The 6,013-nt window shown below is 36.7% G+C and overlaps 1 long non-coding RNA gene across 1 annotated transcript; it reads right to left on the reverse strand.

Annotated features, from left to right (window-relative positions):
* Positions 1 to 2,515: 2,515 nt before the first annotated feature.
* Positions 2,516 to 5,657, reverse strand: LOC140139475 (uncharacterized). The gene is made up of 3 exons (XR_011857136.1): positions 5,237 to 5,657; positions 3,876 to 3,973; positions 2,516 to 2,798 (listed from the first exon to the last, which is right to left on the reverse strand). It is a non-coding gene; the product is annotated as an uncharacterized lncRNA (long non-coding RNA).
* Positions 5,658 to 6,013: the final 356 nt, after the last annotated feature.

Consider the following 6,013-nt stretch of genomic DNA (forward strand, 5'->3'; position numbering starts at 1 on the left):
ATTTCAATTCTATCTCGATTTTAGGCCAAGTAAAGCTTTACGAGGACTAAAATCTCGATAAAATTCTTGATTTCAAAGTTCCGTAAAAGCTACAGCACATTGAAATCAAGGATTTTTTCAAGATTTTAGGCATCGTAAAGTTTTGCGTAAAAGCTACGGAACATTGAAATCAATTTAAATTCTTAATTTCAATTTTATCTCGATTTTAGGTTAAGTAAAGCTTTACGAGGAGGACTAAAATCTCGATAAAATTCTTGATTTCAAAGTTCTGCAAAAGCTACTGCACATTGAAATCAAGGATTTTTTCAAGATTTTAGGCATCGTAAAGTTTATGTAAAAGCTACGGAACATTGAAATCAATTTAAATTCTTAATTTCAATTTTATCTCGATTTTAGGCCAAGTAAAGCTTTACGAGGACTAAAATCTTGATAAAATTCTTGATTTCAAAGTTCTGTAAAAGCTACGGCACATTGAAATCAAGGATTTTTTCAAGATTTTAGGCATCGTAAAGTTTATGTAAAAGCTACGGAACATTGAAATCAATTTAAATTCTTAATTTCAATTTTATCTCGATTTAGGCCAACTTTACGAGGACTAAAATCTCGATAAAATTCTTGATTTCAAAATTCTGTAAAAGCTACGGCACATTGAAATCAAGGATTTTTCAAGATTTTAGGCATCGTAAAGTTTATGTAAAAGCTACGGAACATTGAAATCAATTTAAATTCTTAATTTCAATTTTATCTCGATTTTAGGCCTAGTAAAGCTTTACGATGGCTAAAATCTCGATAAAATTCTTGATTTCAAAGTTCTGTAAAAGCTACGACACATTGAAATCAAGGATTTTTCAAGATTTTAGGCATCGTAAAGTTTTGCGTAAAAGCTACGAACATTGAAATCAATTTAAATTGTAATTTCAATTTTATCTTGATTTTAGGCCAAGTAAAAAGCTTTACGAGGACTAAAATCTCGATAAAATTTTTGATTTCAAAGTTCTGTAAAAGCTACGGCACATTGAAATCAAAGATTTTATCAAGATTTTAGGCCTCGTAAAGCTTTTAGTAAAACCTACACGGAATATTGGAATCAATTAAAATTCTCAATTTCAATTTTATCGAGATTTTAGGCCTTTTGTAAAGCTTTACGAGGCCTAAAATCTTGATAATATTCTCCATATTAATATTCCGATAAAGCTACGGCACATTGAAATCAAGGATTTTATCAAGATTTTAGGCCTCGTAAAGCTTTGCGTAAAAGCTACGGAACATTGGAATCAACTAAAATTCTCAATTTCAATTTTATCGAGAGTTTAGGCCTAATAAATCGAGGCTTAAAATCTTGATAAAATTGTCCACGTTCCGTAAAATCTACGGCACATTGAAGATTTTCAAGATTTTAGGCATCGTAAGCTTTGGGTAAAAGCTACGGGACATTAAAATCAATTAAAACTTCTCAATTTCAATTCAAGCGAGATTTTAGGCCTTTTGTAAAAGCTTTCGAGGCCTAAAATCTTGATAAATGAAGGAATTTATCGAGATTTTAGGCCTCATAAAGCTTTGGGAAAAAGGTACGGAACATTGAAATCAAATTCTTAATTTCAATTTTATCGCAATAATCACTAAAGAATTAAAGATACAAATACACAATTTGTTTGTCTTCCAATTTTATCATTGATTGTGGCTCAATAAAATGAATTTTAAAAAATTCCTGAAAAGACAGCTGGCACAATTTAGTCACATGATGCTACCCATGTGGTGGGTTACCTTAAAGCATGGGCTTTCCTGAAAAAACTTTGACACAAGTTTGATCCATCTAAATGCATTTGTGGAGCAAGGATTTAGCTCAATATGTTCACATGTATGTGTATATGTGTACATATGTTGATATGTTCATTTCCCCCTTTACTAAATTCAAAGTGCATTGTACAATAATACATGCATTGTAAATTGCTGCACATTCATTTTTCAAGCATACTGGGGTATACTTGCATATGACATTATTTCTCCATAATGTTCTCAAATAAAATTGGTTTGTTGTCTTCTCATCCATTCTTCTGTTCCTGTAGGTGCTAAATGTATGGTTGCTGAAGTCCCCCATAGCTGACAGTGTCAATACACACATGTATTAATAGGGCAGTATACATGGTATACAAAGACCGTGTGGGTGAACGACACAAAGTACGATGTAACTGGAACTGAAGACAGATTGTCTAACTTGTTACTGAATTTTAATAGTTTATAATATTTTTCCTTTGAAACAGGAATATTTTACAATTTTCAATAATCCACCATATCTGTCCACTGTGAACAATTTTCTCCTACCATATTCATTCCATTAACAACCCAGGGCGCGTAACAAAGTCATTTTGGGTGGGCGCTTATTTTTATAATGTTTACATAATTACATATCGTCACTGGGCAGGAAAAACCTCCTATGTACTTGGGCCCTTGAACATGTTTAAAACAAAACTGCAAAGAGGTTACATAGGTTTTGCTTTAAACATGTTCAGGGCCAATGACACATATGAGGTTTTTCCTGCCCAACGATGATGTAAAAAATGGCCCAGAATATGGAATTTGTGTGTACATGGCTCTGTGTTTGATACACCAGTAGTTGGTTGAATGGATCCTGCACATAATGGTACATGTACATCCATGATTGTAATTGACTGTGCTCGTATTGTTAAAAGACCAAACAAGTCCCATTTTGGTAACAAAGCAGATCGGTGCCCGATGGCGTCAGGAATACAGCGATGTCAAGCCACACTCATGCTGAATCAATATCAAATTCTGGACACCTGCATCATGTGTAAATGAAAAGGATAAAATGGAAATTGGTTAATTTCTTGTAAACCGATACTGTAAGAACCCAAACATATCTAACCAATGCAATGGAAGTTTCATTAATGCTTCTATTAATATTCCCTCATCTACTTTGTATAATGCACCTTCTCTATTGTAACACTGCACTGTCCCCTGGGCAACACAGGGACATGGACAGTGTTAATTTTGAAAATTTTTTTTTAATGCTACGGCGACCCCGCCGAGATCTACACAGGGCAGGGCATTTTATCGAATGGTAAGTCCCCGACTAAATCCCGCCCACGGTGAAGTTTCCCAAGTGACTTAGTCGCTGTCCACTAACTTCCAAACAGGATGAACTCTTTGAATGGTGAATCCCTACAAAGTCCTGGCCCCATGTTGAAGTCCCTGACAAGATCCAGGCTCATGTTCCTGGCCCATTTTGCCATTGTTGAGGCACCGCTAAGACATGCATTTTCGGTCCGGTTTTCAGGTACCCAACCAAAATTTCACTACCCAGGTAAGAGAGTCAGCAGCATGTTTTTTTTTATTATTTACGTTATTTATTTTCTTGGTTTTGTCCCTGGACCTATGCTAAATAGTTAATATGACGATCATTCATGGTTGACAAAAACAATGTTGTGGTAGATTTTTTTTTTTGGGGTGGGGGGGGTCAATCAGCAATGAATGATCCTAACATTTAGCTCTAGGTCCAGGGACACAATTATGCAATTTCAGTTACCCGATTACCTGCCCGAAAAATGTGTAGGGTACCCAGATACAAAATAACTCGAAAATGCATGCCTTAGTCACCTTTTCTTTTTTCATGTTTACAATAAAGTGTTGCAAACTATTTAAAACAATAATTCTAGACGACAACATCAAACCCTGCTCTACTGCGGAAGGACTTTTGTAGGGCTGGTCTGTCAGGATTTTTTATATTTCTTACCCACAAAAAATCTCATGGGACCGTTGGCCCAGTAGAACAGGTTTTTTTTGTTTTTGTTGTTGTTGTCTAGAATTATTGTTTTTAATTGCAACACATTGTTAATTATAAACTTGCATTTACATACCGATACTTAATCATAAACGTAGTAATCACACTCCATCAATTTGCAGTAGGCCTATTCTGGTATAATGGCAACTATAACTTTCCATTATTGGATGACACCTGAAAATAACAATGTGGCAAATGGAACATAGTTACGGTAAATAAACTGCAAAAATCATTCAGAGAGCTCCCCCCCATTAAACAACAATTTTCCCGTCTCTGTCAATCGACTTCCATACAGGGCGTGGCTTGCTCAAAAAGTCTACTCTAGCCACAAATTTGCTCACTGATAACATTCGAGGCTAGAGACCATTGCATTCAAATATAGCTGAAATCGCTGAAGCATGACACTGTGAAGGGACAACAAATTATTTTGACGATGCATGAGATTTTACTCATTTTCCAGCTTTTTGCGCGAGATTTACTACCTAGGCGTGAGATTATAGGCCTACTACCTTGGTGTGAAAGTGGCCCAATGCGTGAGACTTACGGCCAATGCGTGAGAGTTGACAGCCTGCCAGTGACGAATGACGTGACTCATGAGTGCAGCGTCTTAACGCCTTTCAATCAATTCTTACATCATCATGCATCCGAACATGATAATAGATAATGAAGAAAATATATGTATTAAAATTTATTACCCCTGATACAGGCCGACGTACAGGACTCGGGAGGACTTTACGTTTACAGGGGTCGACGTTGATCGACAAAGTAAGACAGTCATGACAGTAAACACGCAGATTTCTGTAAATCATGAAATGGTTATTCATAAATTCTACTCCATTCTCATAATCTTATTCCTGTATTTCCCACATGCACATCTGATGTACGCATTCAGGGTTGTCAACTCTCACGCATTGGCCATGAGTCTCATGCTGCACGCACTGGGTCACTTTCTCACGACAAGCCCAAGGTAGTATAATCTCACGCTTAGGTAGTAAATCTCACGCTAAAAGCTGGAAAATGAGCAAAATCTCACGCGTCGTCATGAATAATTTGTTGCTCCTACCCCCCACTATTCACATTCTCGAACATGGTACAAAATGAATATTGGAGTCGGCAAAGCCGGTACACCGCTTGTCTCACGCCAAGCAATTCCAAAAAGTTGACAGCCCTGCGCATTGTAATTTGTATCATGTAAAGCTTACCGTGATTGTTTTGCAATATTGATCAGCTGACTGACTATGCTGCAATACTGATACTGCACTGTCAATAGAAAAAAAATTATAAGCTTTCCGGACAAGTCAACAAGTTATAAACATGTCCCACTTTTCCAAGCGTTATAACCGGCCTGGTGCACTCCACGATCGTTCAAAAAGTAATATGGTTAAATTTTGAGACAATAAAAGCCTATATATATTACGAATTGTGTGATTTACTTACGGAATCAATTGGGATTTACATGAAGAAAATCGTAGAAACAACATCACATGTGCGTCTGAAGTCGGACTCTGAATACACCCGAGTGTCCACTTTTTTCCGCCCAATGTAGAATATAGTGCACCCACATACGTTTACTGTTACGTACGCGAACGTCGTCGATGAATATTAACGCCCAATTTATCGCAATATTACACCCAATTACGCTGAATTGGGTGTGAAATCAACAACAGCTGCAAACAGCTGTCAAGAGTAAACAATAAACCACCTAACATGGTGTATTTTGCTCGAATGAAATACATTTCACTTTTTTTGGCCCCGGGACGATTCATTAAAAAATGTAAAGTAAACACTTTAAATATTATAATTAAGCTAAAACATTACAACCTCTTTGTGAAATCTTCTTCTAGGAAGAATGTAAAAAAATTGCCATTTCGGGCTACATTACGTGCAGTTACGTGGGCTTTCAATGTATTAGGGATGGGCGGTAACCGTTTATTTGCGTAACGCATGGACCGCGATAATATGGGCATGGGCAATCTTTTTTCTTGCCGAAAGATGCCGTGACTGAGACATTTGCACGCGAAGAGCGTAAATAATTTTCAATTTCAAACTATTTGAGCTCAAAATGAAGGTGAAGTTTGGTATTTGATGGACCATTGCGAGCAAGGCGCGTAAAAGTTTGCAATATTACCCTATTCCCCCCCCCCCAAAAAAAAGAACACGGTGTTTTACAGGCTAAAAACAAATGAAAAAGGAAGACGCACAGGGCAACAGGGT

This window comes from Amphiura filiformis, chromosome 18 (genome assembly GCF_039555335.1).
Source record: "Amphiura filiformis chromosome 18, Afil_fr2py, whole genome shotgun sequence".
Classification (NCBI taxonomy): Eukaryota; Metazoa; Echinodermata; class Ophiuroidea; order Amphilepidida; family Amphiuridae; genus Amphiura; species Amphiura filiformis.